We start from the raw sequence: 18038 nt of genomic DNA on the forward strand, positions 1-18038 counted from the left end.
ACACACACACACACGTGTGTGTGTGTGTGTGTGTATGTATATATGTGACATCTTCTTTATCTATTTATCATGGAGGTTCCTCCAAAAACTAAAAATAGAACTACTATGTGATCCAGCAATTCCACTCCTGGGTGTATATCTGAGGAAAAATGAAAACACTGATTCAGAATGATGCATGCACTCCAATGTTCATAGCAGCATTATTTACAATAGCCAAGATATAGAAGCAACCCAAGTGCCCATCAACAGATGAATGGATAAAGAAGATGTAATATATAAGTGGTGTTGGGAAAACAGGACAGCTACATGTAAAGGAATGAAACTAGACCATTTTCTCACACCATATACAAAAATAAACTCAAAATGGATTAAAGACTTAAATATAACACCTGAACCCATAAAACTCCTTGAAGAAAAAAATGGGGATTTAATATTCTAAATTTAACTTCCTATTAGAGACCAAAAGGAATAGAGTGTTAAAATGGCCTTGTTATGTCCTTTTTGTGGGTGTGCCTCTAAAAGTGCAGAAGACAAGATGGAGGCTCTTAAAAGGTACTGTCGCTACAAGAACTTATTTCTGAGACTTTTGAAAACTATTGAGATCTCCTTGTCGCTCTCCAAATCTGAAGTGAGAAACTTTCCAAAAATGCAAGGCTAAAGGGACAGGGAGTATCTTTTAATCTACTAGCCACCAAGGAAACAGTAGACACTTTTCTAGTAGTGTATTGTCTTTGCAGAGAAGTTTAAACTATTTGGTTTCCCTAAAAATTGAGAGTAGCGGTTTGCAGTTGGGTAATGCTAACTGGGCCCTGATGTGGGGAGGAGAGAACATACAGCCTGGCATATCGTTGTGCCACCCACCCAGGAGATGAGTGAGGGAAGTAGAAACTCACCTGCCTTTCTTGCTTTCAGTTTTGACTTCTAGATTACAATCGCAGAATGCAGACAGTCCTTGGCAAATTGTTGTTTGAGCTCGCTGAAATTAGATATGTACATGCAGACCTAGTACCAGAGTATACCTTGACATCTGTATAGTTAGTCTGGCTTTTTCTAGATTCCACAGGATTTGGAGTTCTTGTCTCTACCTTCAGATTTCCATCTGCAGTGTGGAATTATCAGTCCCCAAAGATATGGCTAAGATAATTTTGTCCCTTAAAATAAAGGCCAAATGTGTCCCTCTAGCCATTATGTAATATTCTTCTATTGGGGGTACTTGAGATAATATGTGTGAGCATGCTTTATAAACTGTAAAGTGCTATCTAAATAAAAGTTTTGTGGCTATTGCATGGTTAAACTAAGCTTTGCAATGAAAGAATTGGAATTGAACTGCAATTCTCAGGCTGGAGCCCACTGTCAATTAGGTTTATAGTTTCATCAATTTGCTATTTAATTGTTTTAAGTTATCCAAGTGCCAGGCAATGTTCTCGTATTCTTTCTTCCGTAAAGCAGCAGAACAAATACTTAAGTTTAACGTAAAAGTTGACATAGACGGAGGCAAAATTTTTGTTTTTAGGACATTAAAAGACAGATACTTGGAGAAATGCTTTTAAAACATTTTGGAATCTGGCTAAGTCCATCCATGGCTTTCACCAGCTGCCCCCTTAATTTGTCTCTAGCAGCTCCTTCCCATCTTCAAGAGCCTGTATCGACGCTCTCCTCATTGACGTCAGTTGGTGCAGCGGCTCCATGTGTGGTCAGGGTTGTTGGAAGTCTAGAGGGGTCCATGTCACTTTATTTTTCCACTCCTTGTGACTTAAAAACATAAGAAATACCATAATGAGGTTAACAAATTATGGTATGTTTTTTTAAATTATGTCTCTGTTTATTCATACTTAGATGTAGGTTATTTTTACAATCTTTATTTTTGTGTACAGATGTGCTTAACAATTACTGAATTTCTAGGCCAGGTTCAGGTATCTAAAGAGCCTTTATAAGTAGTTTATATTGTCTAGACCCAAGGTACGCTGCAAGCCCAGTCTGGAGCAAAATTGGAAATAACATCTTTCTAAAGACAGGTTTAGTCATCCTAATCCAGTAATTTGTTTCCTTTCTCGGGTAGCAGGGCTGAGTTATACCTGGTTAGGCCACCATTCACAAGGGATAGCCAAGAAAACAGGGTACAGGCCACCAAAAACAAGACCAACCAATCCACCATGTGTTATGGTACAGGTTTCTCTATGCAAATCACAAAACCTTTGTAAGATACATGTGCCATCAAAAATGGGATCACTGCCATTGGTAAACCAGCAGCTATATGAGACTGTGTCACGGGTAAGATGCATCAAAAAAGACCATTTGCTATTAGGCCACAGAGAGCAGCATTAAGTCCAATATATGTTGATCCATTTTCAAGCAGATTCCTTTCTGCTTTCGGAAGTTGGTTAATTTTCCTGGTTATGATATCAAGTTCTCCTTGACAGTATCGTCTGGTTCATGATTTTCCATCTGGAGCCTTACTCTTTCCACCCAGCACTCGCTGCTTCCTCTAGTCTTCTTCAGCCATGCGAGGGCTCACGCCAACCTTTGCTCAACTCATCCAGGTGCAGCCCTCCTTCAGCGTATTTTTAGGGTTCAGACTTAACAAATGAATGCCCTTAACACAAAGGAATAGATATTTTAAAAACTTAAGTTGATGCACAAGTTTGATACACTGCACTGGGCATCAAGGTGATTAAGACGTAATACTCTCCTTCAAGGAATTCTCAGTCCAGCAAACTGTGAAATAGTATGTAATAAATAATTGCACATAATTGTCGATAAGGTCATACAACCAGAAAGTACTTAACACGTAGTCTTTTTTCATAGAGAATGTCAAAACTTCAAACAGAAGTTCTTTCCTGTGTGGAAGCCTAGACCAAGAGACTCTCCCGACCACTTCATGGGCCCTGAGCGCACTGGGCCGGCTGTTCACCTCCCCAGAGACCCACCCTCTGGTTCTTTGAGGTTGCTGGCATATATGCAGTAGCACCCTTGTTCATTGTGATTTTCAAGGTGACAGTGTGAGTTGCCATTTCACAACCGGGAAAGCCCCATTGTCTCCTGGCCCAACAGTGGTGCTGAAGCTTTTTTCAAATTGGTTCTCTCACTTTGAAAGCTCTTTTCATGTTTCAAAACACCGGAGAGAGCAAACTGATGCTGAATTACGTAATCTGTAGAGCAATCAATTGGACTAGGAAAAAAAAAAAAAAAGTTGGTCTGGTTATTTTGTTCCAGTCTGCACGGATAACACTCAATATCTTAATGGAGCTAAAACACATTACTGTCTAGGAGAGAGAGAGAGACTACAGTAACAAGTAGTCAATTTTCCCTCCTGAAAAACTTCATTTTGAGAAGACATACATTCTACACAAATCCTAGTTCCTGCTTGCACACTGTAATGCTTCAGTATACTTGGGATTCTTTGACCTCATGAGATACCTCCCCAATCCATGCCCTATATATTTCCTGTCTCACCATCAACTCAGAGCATTTGGAAGAGACTGAGAGATTCAGTTCTGAAAAACAAGCCTCATCATAATGGAAAATCCAATTAACTTTAGATATAGGAGCCGCATACCCGCAGCAGTGCTGTAATTTTGCCTTCTATGAAAATGGCTTAGCTGTTCATTAGGTAGCATGTCAAAAATTAAACAACGTCAATTATTTTCCTTGTCTCGAGACCTAGCATTATCTGGGGAATTAGAAGACCGACCACTGATATACATTTCAACTAGATGTAATTCCTGAAATCTTTGTTTTTTTTTACTGTTTTATCTTGCATGTTCTGGGATGAGGGAAAATAATTATCTCTGGGGAACCCAGACTGAACTCCTGTTCAGTGGTTTGTAGATTGTTAAATGGCGATGCGGAGAATGTTGATGTCGTTTTTAGCTTTCCTAAGTGAAAAGTGATATGAAATAGTGATATTATCATACTTACTGTCTCAGCGGCTTTGTGAGAGAAGTGAGAAAGTGAGTGTTATCCCTGCTTACAGGAAGATAAACTGGGAGGCTGCAGTACTGGCTGAAATGTTCATACGTGATGGTTGACGGAGCTGAAACAAAAGCCAGGTCTCGACACCAAGCTCAGTGTCCAGCCTCCAGACTATGCCTTCTCACACTGGCAAAGCTGACACACCCTGGGTTTCTAATGCAAGCCTGATTTTTATTACTTTTTACAGATCCACTTAGTTGCATTGAAAAATGAATCTATGCTTTTCCACAAAATGGCGAAGGATAGAAAGATGGTTAAGTCCTAATCCCCGTCCTCTAGAGGGTTAAAACAGTACCACAAATACAAAGCAGAGAAATCATAACCGGCATATTAGCAATATAAGAAAATCATATTAACGTCTTTCTGAAAGTAGGTAAAATATAAATTATAGGTGTGTAAACACATACCTACAAGTACAAGAGTGATACGGAAGTGTAAGGAGGTCTCTTTTGGTTGCGAGTAAAGCAAAATCAGGGAAAGCAAATGAGGAAAGAGGGGAGGACGATTGGGCTGCACTTCCCTTCCCTGTGGTTTCTTTTTGTTTAGCCAGCCTGCCCTTCCCCAGGCAGAGTTTCTCCAACTTAATGCTGCATGTAAGACCTACCGAGGGAAATTTTTTTTAAAATGCAGATTCATGTGTTCACAAACATCCAGATGCCATGGGCCCGCAGTGAGATCTTGAAATTTGCATTTTTAGCAAGGCTCCAGTGGCTGAGAGTCAAGCTTTGGACTTTGAATTGGGAAACAGTGCTTTGAGATCATGCCAGTCATCAGTTTTAAGGAAAGGAGAGTGCCAACTTGGAAGATGTGGATGATATAGGAGTCCACAAAGAGTGGTCTTTTCAATCTCCATCTGACATCACGGGAGAGTAGGACTGAAAGAGGAAAGGAAAAGGCACCTCTCAGTAATTAACGAATACGGTCTTCTCCCAGCCCAGGTGTACTTGGGCACAGCCCTGTGTGCCTGCCTCAGAGAAATCTGACTCTTGACAGTGTCTCCACTTTCCCTGTCCAGCTCCTACATTTCCTCTGACCCTCCTATTATGCTTCATCTGGGGCACGGCTGCTCTCATTTTCCATTTATGAATAATTTGGGGCTATATTTAGGCATCTCCAGTCATTAGGTACCCACATTTCTGTATACAGCCTATAAGGTTTTATTTTTTTTTTTAGAATTCTAGAAATTCATGAGAAAGAAAGCTCTTAATATTAGGTCACTTAGTCAATTACCTCCCTTCCTGCCTAATGCGAGATTATTCCCAATAGTCTTGTTTCTGGTGCTCTGTTGCCTATTTTTAAATGTACTAACTGATGGTGATTCTGCCACTCCCCTCAGGAGACCGTTATCCTGGCCCACCATTCTCAGTGTCAGGGGGCTTTCCCTGGTAATTAGCTCCAACTTGCTATTTCTTCCCCTTCCCATTATCCTGGGTTATCAATTCCCTTGTAACAACATTATTTCTCTCACAGTAGTTCTATATTTTTAGATAGTTTCCACAGTTTCACAAGCCACTGTTAAAAAGAGTTGAGCTACTTAGTATCAGCCCATATCTTAATTAGTCACGCTGTTGGAGGATGAAGATGGACCTAATGCAAACGGTCATTGGGTCCTGCTGTGTCCCGCCACAGGCTGCGTTATCTTGTGCCTGCATCTCTGTGCTTGTCTGCATTGATTTTATCAGTCTGAGGTCATCCTCCTCTACAGAGCAGCGTCTCTTTAAGCGTAATGTGTCTAGGTCACATGAAGGTGTATAAAAAAGGGCCACCTCATTATCTGAAAAATGGGAACGAGACTGCCTACTTGGTTACATTTCTATGAATGTTAAATGATACCAGGTATACAAATAATTTAGCAAAAATTCTAGCATGCAGTAAACATAATAAAATCCTGAGGCATATCTAAATGGTACTAACATGAATATACCTCATTCTGTTTTCAGCTTTACCTCATTCTGTTTTCAGCTTTGTTAATTGCTGGTTATATGACCTCATCAACACTTATGTGCAATGATTAATTATATAATCCTTCACAGTTGCTGGACCGAGTATTCCTTGAGTAGAGGAATTGTGTCTTATTCATCTTTATGCCCAGGGCATCAAACTTAAATGTATCAGCCTAAGTTGTTTTGCCTTTCTGAGACTCAGTGTTCACTTCTGTGAAATGAGCACATATGATCTACCTTTGGGTCAGACATATTTTATGCCCTAGCTTATATCTTCTTAGTCACTGCTGCAGCTACCACACGTGCAGAGGAAGAGACCAACGACACCTCACCTCACCTGCACCCCGAGGAATCCTGCCATCACCCAAGAGACATCTGCAAAAGCCTGGGTCCAATCATCCAAGCAGTGGCTCTCACCTGGAAGATTTGGTGATCACAGCTGTGGGAGGGAGGTGCCATTGGCATCTACTAGAAAGAGGCCAGGGACACTGTGAACAACCTGCGATGTCCCCAGCAAGAAAGAATTGCCCAGCCCGTATGCCAATAGTGCTGCTGTTGAGAAACTCTGACCAAGAGACCCTACAAAACCTCATCTGAGGAAGATGCCTCATAAGATACGCTCCTTCCTCTCGTGTTCAGACCCTGTCCCCTTCACCGCTCTAGACTGGACCCATCAGAAGGTTATTTCTCTGCTCTATAAGTGCATACATGAATACAGCAGATTTATACTAATAAAGTGTGTATATAATAGCAGAACATTGGTTCCTGTCCTGTGGTGTCAGAGCTGTAATGCTAGGAATGTTTAGGTCACAGCACCACCACAGGGGGATACATGCTCCTTGCTCTGGGAAGAAACAGCACAGCTAAAGAATTGCAATACAGAAACTAAGGGAACAAGTGTAGGGGTAGATCTTGAGTGTACTCACATATGAGGTTAGAGCGTAAGGCTGGAGAGGGGAGAATTTATTGACATTGGAACACTCTCCCATGATATGGGGTTCGATGTCTTAGCAAGGACAAAAAAAAAATTGGTCCTAATACACTGCTGGGATCATTCTTTGAAGCTTGGAGCTGACCAAAGCAAATCAGGTATAAAACTGCTTTGGCAGAGTATTGGGAAAAGGATCAAAAGGTTCCGAGAGAGAGGTGGGAATGTTGTTAATGGATTTACGTTAGATCAAAGAAACCTCCACCTGACTATGAGCTCTGAGGAGGCCCAAAGGACACTCTTCCACTCAGTCAATAAAGAATGCATGGTGAAGGCAAGCACAACGTGGTGGAGAAGCTTGGCTGTGGCGGCTGACTGATGGTGAGAGATACTATATTGGAACTGGTTTCCCCGGTATTACTGGAACTGATAGGATTCTAAGATAGCAGAGGCAATTTAGTCTCTACGGAAATAGGGTGGACATCATTATTGAAATGGGCAGCAAGGCCAGAGTGACAATCAGAGTGTCTTAACCCATAGGGATCTGTGGGAATTGTTAATAGATCATGGAAGCAAGATTGATGGGCAGCCAACTAGAGTTCTGTGTCATCTGTATAACCAGAAATTGAAATTCAGCAAGCAAAAAACCGGTGTCAGCCACCGGGATGGGGAAAATCACACACTCACCCATTTTCTAGATCTAAATCAATTCTCAGACCCTGCGCTCAGTCTCAGAACCAGAGCTCACTGACTAATGAAGAGGCTAGGTCCCCTCAAGGAAGAATCCTGAAATACCACTGTAATTATATGTAGTAAATATTCCCTGATTCCCAAAGGAATCTGAAATTAGTTACCAGAATAAGTATGTACCGGGGAAAGGAGAATACCCAGACCATTCAAGGGGCTGTTAGGCACAGGGTCTGAGTTGACTCTGATAGCAAGAAATCTAAAATGCCACTGGACCCTTCATTAGAGAAGGCTCAGGTAAGCCGGACAATGAGTGGACTCCTGGCCCACATCCATCCCAGAGTGGTCCAATGGGTCCACAGACCATCTGTGCAGTTATTGCCCATTCCCGTAGTGCAATCAAGATTTGTTCTTTGGCCAAAGGAATAAGGGCAACAGTGTTTGGAAGGGACAAGAGGAAGTCCCTAAATCTGCAGTATTATGTCCCAGACGGAATTTCAGAAATTAGCACCACTATCAAAGATTTGAAGGATGCAAGGATACCCCCTTCAGTTTACCTATTTGGCCACTGCAAAAACTACAGAGATCATGGTGAATGACAATGGACCAAAATAAACATAAACAAGTGGTCGTCACAATCACAACTGCTATACCAGATGTAGTATTTTCCTAGAACAGATTATCACAGCTTCTGGCACTTTTGAGCAGACAAATGTATTTTTTCTCAATCCCCATAAATAATAAGGATCAAAAGCAGTTTTCTGTTATGTAGAAAAGTCCGTAGTATTCATTGTCTGTCTTACCCCAGGACCAGGTTAAATCTGTTCTCTGTAACAATATACTCCACAGAGACCTTGATCATCTTGATATTGCACAGAACCAGCATGATTGCTGGTTGACAATGCTGATGGTGCCATGTAATCGGACCTGGTGAGCAGGAGGCAGCAAGTATTTGGATTGTCCTGGTAAGACACATATATGCTAGAGGGTAGACAATAAAACCCTCAAAGTTTCAAGGACCCACCACATGGGTGATGTTTTTAAAGATCCAATGAACTGGAACATGTGGGAAAATCTTTAATATAAATGACAAATTGTTGACCTACACGTCCTATCACTAATAAAGAGGCACTGCACGTGGCAGGCTTATTTGAATACTGGTGTCAACACACACCATACATAGTCAGACACTGTGAACCATTTATTGGTGTCCTGGAAGGCTGCCATATACCGAGGTGTGGTATATGCTGCCCAGAACAGGAAAGGACCCTATAGCAGGTCCAGACTGCAGTCCAAGCTGCCCTGATGCTCAGGCAGTATGACCTAGAAGATGGATAGTGCATTAGGATGCTGTATATAGTCTCTGCCAAACCTCAATATGACCTTGCTGGAAAAAACAGTGAAAATATTATCTACTTGTACACAGATATGACATCTAGATAAATGGATTTGTTTGCCATGTTCAAAAAAAAATGATCTGCTTTAGTTGAAGCCATTAGTGCTCATGAATAACTGAATTTATACTTAATTCTTCACAAATATACTTAAATTACATATACATTGTATCATGTTAAGGAACCAGAGTTAGCCCAGATATCTCAGCACTGGTAGCAAAATCAAGGCTGTAACTGTAGTTAGGGGTTGAGAACTGGTACCAAATGGCTAAATTCAATTATGTTTTCTGCTATTTGATTGGGCCAGCACAGCGTTTAAATTAAACATCAAAAACCAAAGCCAGTGAGTGCCTTTAGTAGGAGCATGCACTCTCTAGTCTGCCATGGGCACCTCCATTTCCTCTGTCTTACATCCACCCAGCCTACTTTTATCTGCATAGTCCTGAAGACTACTGAGTTTGAGGTTCCTTTTCTACACAGGAAGTATTCTTCCTGATATTTATCTCATACCTTGCAGTTTCTGCCTCATCGTAACACTAAGTAAATATTTTTTGAACGAATGACTGGCTGCATCAATGCGCATATGCATTTTGTGTAGAGGAGGGAAAAGCACCTTGGACAAATGGTCAGGTTCTGGTCCAGGTTGTTTTGTTTCACATACCCTACTTTGAGCCTCTGAGACTTACGTCTCTTTTAAAGTGAGGGGATCAGGCTAGATGAACAATAAGGCCATCTTGAGATTTCAATTCTGTTATCCTTGACTTTGTCTTTAAGTGTATGTGTTCACGTATAACTGTATTGTTCCCCAATCTCAGGGAACACTATTCTGTATTATGCTAAATGTACAATAAATTTTTCTTTCAAAAAAAAAAAGCCTCAATATAAGAGTCCCAGCACAGACCCTGGGTTCTGGAGCAAGGTCAAACCTTCGAAGACATAGGACTTCTCGCCATTTTGAAAGCAGCTCCTGGCATGCTTTTGAGCCCTAGTAGAGACTAGGACATCAAGAGTGACCAAGCACCTGGAGCTGCCTATGGTGAGTGGGATTATGAGATCCACAAAGTCATAAGGTTATCCAGGAAGAGAAGCAAACCACAGTATGATGTAAATAGTACATTACATGCAGGACTGGATTGAGCAGGTCCAGAGAGCACAAGTAAGTTGCATAAGCATGTGGCCTCGACTTCCTCATGACTTTCCTCTGTTGCACTGATGCCTTCCTTCAGCTACACCCACACTCTCGTGGAGGCTTCCCTGTGACCAACTTACAGAGGAGGAAATATTTGAGCCTGGTTCACAGATGGATGAGCGCAATGCATTTATGATAGCTGAAAATGCACAATACAGCCCCACTCAAAGGTGGCCTTGGAGGTAAGTGGAAAAGGGAAGTTTTCCCAGCAGGTATAACTCTGAGCAACACACTTGGTTATATACCTTGTATGCAGGGAGAAACTGCCTAAAACACAGATATACACAGACTTCTGGGCTGACAGAGGGCTTTGCTGATTGGTTAAGATCCTGAAACGAGCACGGTTAGAGGCTTAGAGACAAGGAAGTTTGAGAAACAGGTTTATGGATGAATCTTCGGCAGAGGGACCAAAGCATATATGGTTATTTGTGTCCTGTGTTAATGGCCACTGGGAACATTCTAGAGTGTTCAGAGAGGTTCTGGGCAATCTGGTGAATAGGCTGACTTGTCCAGTGCATATCAGTCAGCTTCTGACCTCAGTCACCCCAGTGCTAGCACAGTAGTCCCGTGAATGAGGCAGGCTTGGGGGCAAGGATGGGCTCTCTCCCACTAAGACAGATGTAACTACTGCCACTGCTGAACTCCTAAGATGCCAGCTGCAGGTCTGCAATATGGTGCCTCAATACAGAAACATCCCTCAAGGAGGCCAACTACGTGGTGACAAGTGGGTGACATCCTAGAAGGGCAGTAATACACTTGCTTTGATTATGAGTTTGCTTTCCCTATCCAAGGCTCCTCAGCTAGCAACATCCGAGGGCTTGAAGAGTGTATGGTTTACAACATAGGATCCCAATGACATTGCCTCAGATCAAGGGACATGTTTTAGCGTGAAGGTAAATAAAATGAGTGGGTGGCGAGAGAATCCTCAGACCCTACCATACCCCACAGCACTCTGAAGAAGCCAGTCTAGTAGAATGATAGAATCACCTATTAAATGCCCAGCTAGGAAGCCAGTTTGGGGACCACATCCAGCAAGGTTGGATGCTTTCCTCCAGGATTCTCTATATGCAGTGAAGCCAACATGTGGTGAAATGTAACTAGAACACAAGGGCCTGAAAAACAGAGGGTGGAAGTAGGCTTGGCCCCTCGCGTTACCACTCCTAGTGACCCACTTTCAGAATATGTGCTTCCTGTCCTACGTCCTTAGGCTCTGCTGCATTAAAAGCCCTGAGTCCTGGCACTAGGGGTGAAGATGGAGGGTAGAACACAGAAAGGCAGAAAGAGTTACACTGAATTTAAAGCTATGACTACTATGTATTTTGTCATTTGGGGCCTCTCAAACGGATGGACCAACAAGAAAAGAATGGAAAAGAAGTTGCCCACACTGGTAGGGCAACTGACTCTGAAACTGATCAAGTTTCAGATCAAGTTTCTGATCAAGAAACTTGGTATTTCTGTATGATATCACTGATATGTGGAATCTAAAAAATACAACAGACTAGTGAACATAACATAAAAGAAGCAGACTCACAGATACAGAGAACAAACTAGTGGTTGCCAGTGGGGAGGGGGAAGGGCCACGTAAGGGTGGGGAAGTGGGAGGTACAAACTATTGGGTGTAAGAGAGGCTCAAGGATATATTGTGCAACATGAGGAATATAGCCAATATTTTGTAATAACTGTAAATGGAAAGTAACCTTTAAAAATTGTATAAAAATTTTTTTAATCTTTTTTTTTAATTAGATATTTGCTACACAATGGTGGCATGAAGGAATACAGCTCTAACCTAGGATGTTCACTGGGGCTTCTCTTGATGCTTCCATGCAATTCCAGCAAACAGCCTAACAAACGTAAAGCAACTAAGAGATCCAGATTCTGGAGATAAATGCTCAAACCAGGAAATACAAGGACGTTAACACCCTCTGGAGCAACCTTTGGCCAAGGGGGGAAAGGAAGCTGGTGGATAAGTAGTTTCCTTCTCCTATTTCAGGTGGATAAGCCTGAGGCAGAGCCTACACAGTTCTGCAAAAGGCACCCAGGCAAATTGAGCCCTAGTTCTCCAGGTTGGTAACCAACTCAATACTGTACTCTGAGATTAGCTTTCCCTCCCCCATTTCACTCTTCCCAGCACCCTCAGTCTTGTTCCCTGTGATAACTTCCCAAAATCAACTACCCACACTAAGTCATTGTCTCAGGCTCTGCTTTTTGAAAGAACCCCCAAAGTATTATTGTGACAACCTCCAGGAGTATTATTGTGAATATCTAATGAAATAGCCTAGAGCTGGGGTAGAATATTGGGGAAAAAAAGTACAAGAACTTAAATATATCCTGGTAATTTTTCTAAAGCCCAAGGATAAAAATAAAATTCTTCAAGCTTCCAGGCAGAAAATAACAATAATAACAACAGGCCACCTGGAAAAGAAAAAGAAATCAGACTGATATTGAAAAATCTCATCTGTAACACTAAAAACTAGAAAATAGTAATGTTTGCAAGCAAGAAGAATGTGACTCTAAGATTCTATAGCCAAACTACCCTTGTGTGACAGCAAGAGACAGACATTTTCAAATATGTAGGGATTTCAGAAAGTCCCACAACAGGAAATCTCTAACCAGAGGAAACTGCAAAAATAACCCAAGGAAATGGAATACATGGTATATAAGAAATAATGGTAAGTATTGAAATCCGTAAAATGGACAGAAATCTAGCTATAATGATGATGTATCATTACCTTTTATAATGGTTAAGAAAATTCTTAAAATAGAAGAAGTCTAATATTAAAAACATAAGTACCTACTTCATGTGCTACCACAGTGCCAGGGATGTGGTATTAAAAACCAATTTGTTCTCTTCCTTACCTGTTATTTCCTGTCATCATGAAACACACATACAAGCAAAAGAGTGCATATATAACATATGGCATAGATATAGTTTAAAAAATAATAATGATAGAAAAAAAAAATCTGTGCTTCTTCCGCCTAGCTTAAGCTTTATCTTCCCGCTTTTTCAATATGCTTTATTTTTGTAGCAAAACCTTCTATTTTTTACAATGGAAAAGTTCTCAACTTCTTACTTTTAAAAACTTTTTTAAGTTTTTAAATTTTAAATTGTAATTTTCCTTACATTTTATTTCCTTCTTTAAGTAACAAGGCTCTAGAACAAATCCCTGCTACCACCATTAGCTGTATAAACTAGACCCAGGGACTAGATCTCCCTGAGCCTCAGTTTCCCCTTTTGTAAAATGGTGACCAAAATCCTCACCTTCCCCACAGAAGCATCCCTGGGAGTGTGGAGGGAGGACATAATGACTGTGGAAGATGTGCTCCATAATGTATAACTACCACTGTTACGGTTTTGCCTAAAGTAGAGAACAAAAGAGCATATACATAAGAGAAGCACTTGGAATAATACCACCCATCCACAGTGTGTCTGTTCCCCAAATTTCATGCTATCAATTCTGCAGAAATGCTTGGACAGGACCAGTTTTCTCTGGCTAACCTTTCTTTAGTCTTCTTGATGTGGCATACCCCGTTTCACTCTCTTTACCACTAAAAACTGTGCTCATCAATACACTCGTTTGCTCTTTTTTCCCTTTTAAAAATCCAACACATGAAGAAGGAATCACCATTGAGTTCCATAAATTGCTTGAAGGAAAAGCTAAAATAAACAAATGTATCTGTTGCAAGGTGCCAGCAGTAAATTTTCAAAATAGCTCTGTGCAATGGACAGAATTAACTTTCCTTTTATTCTTCTGGCAGCATGTCTTTGTAGAGCTTGGCAGAGACATTTAACAGAACAGAACAAAACTTCATCTTCTCCTTGTACTGGTCTGACACTGTCAGCCTGAGCATCTTTTGGGATGACCCGGTGCACCCGGAGTGGGCTCTGTGAGCTCGCAGGAGGCAGGAACAACGGCCTGCAGGAGGCTGAGGAGGGCAGCCCTGCAACTTGGAGCCACACCAGCCCTGCTGGGAAGGAAGCCTATCCGTTTATCAAATTGACAGCAAGGAGGCAGCGAAGGGAGCAGCTGAAGCACCCTTCGCCAAGGACAGGCATCATGCAGAAAAATACATCATTGCTGCTAGTGAATGAATGTATTTCTGGTTCAATGGTTGGACCCTACCACTAGCCATCTAAGGTAATGGCCAGTAAAGAATGACCAACAATCACATCCTTCAAACAAAGCTGAAAATAGGTTTATCTAAAGTGAGTTATTGGCTTGGAGTCAGACTTGCTGGCCTCATAGAAAGAATGGAACACGGACTAGCATCTCACATCCATTCCAGAACCTGTTCAGGGCCTCACCCTAAATAGCACCCACCGTACCGTGGCCTTTTCCTGATCATGACTCAAGGTTACCCAGCTGTAGCTTAGAACTCCTCTTTGCCACGTGGTTCAAACTACACTGGCAAGAAGCTATCACGTTCAGACGGATTTCAACTGAGCAAATTCTGCAAGGCAATTCTGGAGACGCTATCACTGCCTCTCAGAAGAGTAGTTTCCAATGTATTTTTAAACAGGATGAGAAAAATTTTCACTATTTCTAGCTCCTATTTCACCATCACTACAAAAAGCCATTTTGCTTGGGAAAGCCAATGTTACTACTAAAATATTGAAGGCAGAATAACGTGTTGTCACTCATCTCCATATTGTATGCTTTCCTAAAATCGAATGCCTCTGTTTATAGCACCATCACTATTGCAATATGACAATGTTACGTATATTTATGTGGTTATTTGCTTGATGTTACCCCCACCATCAAACTGTAAACTCCATGAAGCCAGGCGATGTCTCTTTTTACTCACCTATTACAGTCCCTGGTATGCAGAACGTAACCAAAACATGTCTGTTGAATGAATATTATTTAGCAGGATCATTTGTAATGATTTTTATATTAGTTACCCATGACGTGCTCAGAATTGGATAATACATAAAAGAACCAGCAGTGTAGGCTCCAGTCTTGAGAAGTTTACAGTCTAAGATTGTTCTCAGGAACAGTGTTTTAGGTAACTAAGCACTCACACACCCCACCCCAGCATTCCCGGTCCATTGCTTTCCCGTTGCACTGATCACCTTCTAGCATACTATCCAATTCACTTTTTTGGTTTTTTCACTGTCTCCCCTCACTGGAACGTCAAGTCCAGGAGCAGGAGTTTTTCAACTGTTTTGTCTGTTGTCCCTGTACCCAATAATCATACTAATTGGTCATTTCCTCCTCTTTAGAATACTTGTGTATTTCTAACCTGGCTATCTTTTCTCTCCGAACTTATCTCCTACCTAACTTATGCCATTCCACATGGAGGGCTTCATTGTTCCCCAAACGGGCCAGGCAGCTCCAGCCCTGGGGTCTTTGCACTTGCCTGCCCTTCTCAGTAGGAGGCTTTTTCACCAGCTACCCTCAGGCTTACTCCCTTACCTCCTTCAGATCTTTATTCGAAAGTCACCCTGACAGCAGGGTCTCGCCTGATAATCTTAATTAAATTTGAACCCCTTCCCTGCAAGACACACATACACTCTTGGAACTTGCCAACCTCTTGCCCTGGTTTTTCTCCATGACACCCATCACAGTCTAATATACAATGTTAGTTATTTGTTGTCTGTTGGTCTCCCTCCCTTCCCTCCCACAGACACACAAATTCTAAGCTCCATGAGGGCAGACATTATCCTCTCCCTTACTCACTGATATTTCCCCAAGATCTAGAAAACTGTGTTACACTTGGCACTCAATAAATATTTGTTGAATAGATGAATTATTGTCAAGGCAATTTTTATACGTGAAACACCAGTTTTTAGAATGTTCCACTTTAGTTCAGAGAGCACACACATGATTGTAATAAGATGTTTGAATTTCAAATAAGAAGTTGAATATGAAATAAAAGATATAATAAGAAGCAGGTGGTTTGGAAAGGTCAAGTAATACAAGGTATACATCTTTGCCTTTTGATGAATACACTGCTAGAGTTTAGGTTGTTGATAAATTTTGGCTTGAAAATCTCTAAGCAGTTGTTTGCTATCATATGCTATTTTTGAAGGCAGCAATCAAAACACACACACGCGTGCGCGCGCACACACACACACACACACACACACAAGATCGCGTCTGGTGCCCAGGGAAAATGAGAGGAAATGACTTTTAAACGGCTAAGGAAAGTATTCATGATTTATTAGTTCAGTGAAAGAGCAGAGCAGGCATCCACTTAACAAAGCGGGCAGAACCAACCTTACCCAGGTAGACGTCGATGTGGAGACTCATTGACCGAATACCTACAGTTACAGCTGTGTGATTATGAACGACCCTGAGAATCAGAAACTTCAGAGTAACACTACAAGATCTTCCTCTTCCTTTCCCATCAGCCTGGAGACAGGAAATTTGCAAGGAATAATTTTCTCCATGTGAAACTCAGTCCAAAGTATACATTCTCCCTCCACCCAGGGACTCGAGAGTAGGATTTGGAAGCGAGGTAGAAGCGATTGTTTGTTCTCTCGAATAGAATCACATCACTTCAGAGCACATACTTTCATAATTATGCCCTCCGATCGCAGCGTCTTATGAAGGAAAAACCTGAACCAAGCCAAAAGCTCCTCAGCTAACTTGGAGGGAATACCCCAACCAGCCTCAAGATCCCTGATGCCCATACCAGTGTCCCTTCTGCACGCAGGAGTGTCATTGCTGGTGTCCCAGTTAGATCTCCAGAGGAGTACTCATTTCAGCCCAAATAATGCATGCATTCAAATCTGTATATGCATGGTGGACAGACAGAGGCATAGACATAGATAAATACAGTTGCACTACATGTAGAAAATCAGTGTCGTAAACTTCATTGATCTTGTTTGTTTTTTAATAAAGAAGAAAATAGAAAGTTTCTCATAATCTCATAGCCCTGATAACACCTGTTGATATTTAAATCCGTGTATTTTTAATGCTTTTATGTCTTCCACCTTAATAGTATTTAGTCACAATTTCTTGACCAGTTTCTATGTACCAGGTCCTGTCGTAGGTGATTTATTTATTCCAACTTCACAGCAACCCTATGACGTCGGTACTATTAGCCCCATTTTACAGAGGAAGGGATGGAGTTCAGGAAGTTTGCTCAGAAAGTAACTTGGCCAAAGCCAAATAGCCCAGGTGTGGCTGGGTCTATTCTCAAACCCAAACCAACCTCCAAGGCCAGTGTTTTTCCTACTGCCCCTCACTGCATCCCCATCTTCCTTCTGGGAAACAAAAGCCCCATTTCCTTCCTCATCCAAGATAGATACTTAAACCCTATATTTATGAGGACAGCTAACGATATCTCAATTACGGTCACTCTATTTAGATAGCAATGAAGTAACAGCATTAGTATTTAAATAACAAACTTTACTGCGGCTTAAAAACCATGTAAGATGACTTTATTTTTCACCCATGCATTTGACAATCAACCTGAGCAAAACCCTCCAGGCTGGGAGTGGTGATTCTCCTGCTGCCAGTTGAAGACTTTTAGCCCCGTGCGGAGAAGCAAGAATCTCAGTGATTTTTCTTGTCCCTTGCCTGCCTAGAATGCTTTCCTCCAAACAGAACAGATTTGTAGATTTGTAAGGGAAGGTTGGCTGAACCAGGAAGACACGGTGGCTCCTTCTGGAATAAACAGGCCATGCTGGGAGGAGACTGGGCCATGTTCTTCCCAGAGGTGGCAGGTGAATCACTAGGGCTTGGCCCCAAAATGTGGCTGGGATTCCAAGCACAGCACCTCTCAGGAAAGGGGCACTGGGGCAGGCAGAAATGTCTGTGTTCCTACAGATAATTCGCTCCTGGTTCTACACCCCGCCCCCAGGTCAAGGAAAGATTTCTTGTCAAGATCTTTGGCTGGTGAATAATGCGACTTAAAGAGGTTCCTGGAGTCTTTCCAGAAATAGCCAGTGGGCCAGAGTGGGGCTGCCAATCAACCTC

General features: G+C 41.8%; 1 long non-coding RNA gene and 1 pseudogene across 2 annotated transcripts in view; one reads left to right on the forward strand and one right to left on the reverse strand.

Annotated features, from left to right (window-relative positions):
* Window positions 1–18038, forward strand: part of LOC309662435 — a 151579-nt gene that overhangs the window by 127391 nt on the left and 6150 nt on the right. The gene's annotated exons all lie outside the window — the stretch shown is intronic.
* Window positions 1888–18038, reverse strand: part of LOC309662399 (transmembrane protein 126A pseudogene) — a 143779-nt pseudogene continuing 127628 nt past the window's right edge. The window contains exon 2 of the transcript XR_014268409.1: window positions 1888–4847. The product of XR_014268409.1 is annotated as a transmembrane protein 126A pseudogene (transcript). The remainder of the gene's footprint in view (window positions 4848–18038) is intronic.

Source organism: Balaenoptera physalus, assembly GCF_965194825.1.
Source record: "Balaenoptera physalus genome assembly, chromosome: 6".
Taxonomy (NCBI): Eukaryota; Metazoa; Chordata; class Mammalia; order Artiodactyla; family Balaenopteridae; genus Balaenoptera; species Balaenoptera physalus.